The following is a 928-nucleotide window of genomic DNA, read 5'->3' as shown; positions in this document are numbered from 1 at the left end:
ATATGGAATATCTACGCAAATTTTCCCGTAGATTTGCACAGAGATTCGACTGCAGTGGCTCAAAGTGCACAATCTCTCACGTTGCAGAGGGGCAGCATAGAGTAAAGATGGGGATATGTTTTGGGATGTTACATAAAAGGATTGGCTTTCATATAAAGTCGTATTCTGACACTCCCTTGGACTTGTGCAAAGACCTACATTCTCATTCAGTAGATATGTGAATAAATTGTTTAGTCCCACTGTGATTTCAAGTCTGCGTATGTTTAGTTGCATTTTCAGCATTTAAATCTGGTAATAGTTTGCTGAGTGTGTGTGTGTATATGTGTGTGTTTTGTATTAATATCACTGTACAGTACATCTGCCCCTATTCTCTCTGTTGGTGCCGACGGTGCAGTTATCACTGGACGTTAAATAAGACATATATTACATGGACACACGATTCAATCTACTTAAATAAAAAACTAAATCCAAAATATTGTCTTTACATTCATGTCAACCTGAATTCACAGATTAAGAAAAACAAAAGGAAATACCTCAATCCTTATGGGTGAAATCATATTAATAAATAACGTTGATGGTGATGATAATTTGTAATAATAATAATAGTAGTAGTAATAATAATAATGATAATAGTATTTGTATAAACACCAGACCTCAAATCCCATAGACGAATGCCACAATTTTCTAGGAGCTCTGGTACGAAAGATTCAGGTGCGTTTTGTGTCCTAGCCTATGTCCGCAACATGATCTACAAGCTTCCCTTATGCTAACAACATCTGTAGTGGCATGCACCTGGTCCAACTGGAACCCCAGGTCAATGTCTGAGAGACCCTGCAGCAGCCTCGCATCCCCTGCCCTATCCTGCCCGGAGCGGGGCAGGGTCGGGCCGGCTGGGATTGGGAGGGCTGGGGCGAGGGGGGCTGGGGTG

Source organism: Sinocyclocheilus grahami, unplaced genomic scaffold (genome assembly GCF_001515645.1).
Source record: "Sinocyclocheilus grahami isolate Dianchi unplaced genomic scaffold, SAMN03320097.WGS_v1.1 scaffold350.1, whole genome shotgun sequence".
Classification (NCBI taxonomy): Eukaryota; Metazoa; Chordata; class Actinopteri; order Cypriniformes; family Cyprinidae; genus Sinocyclocheilus; species Sinocyclocheilus grahami.
The sequence above is the reverse complement of the archived record's forward strand: the minus strand, read 5'-3'. Positions refer to the sequence as shown.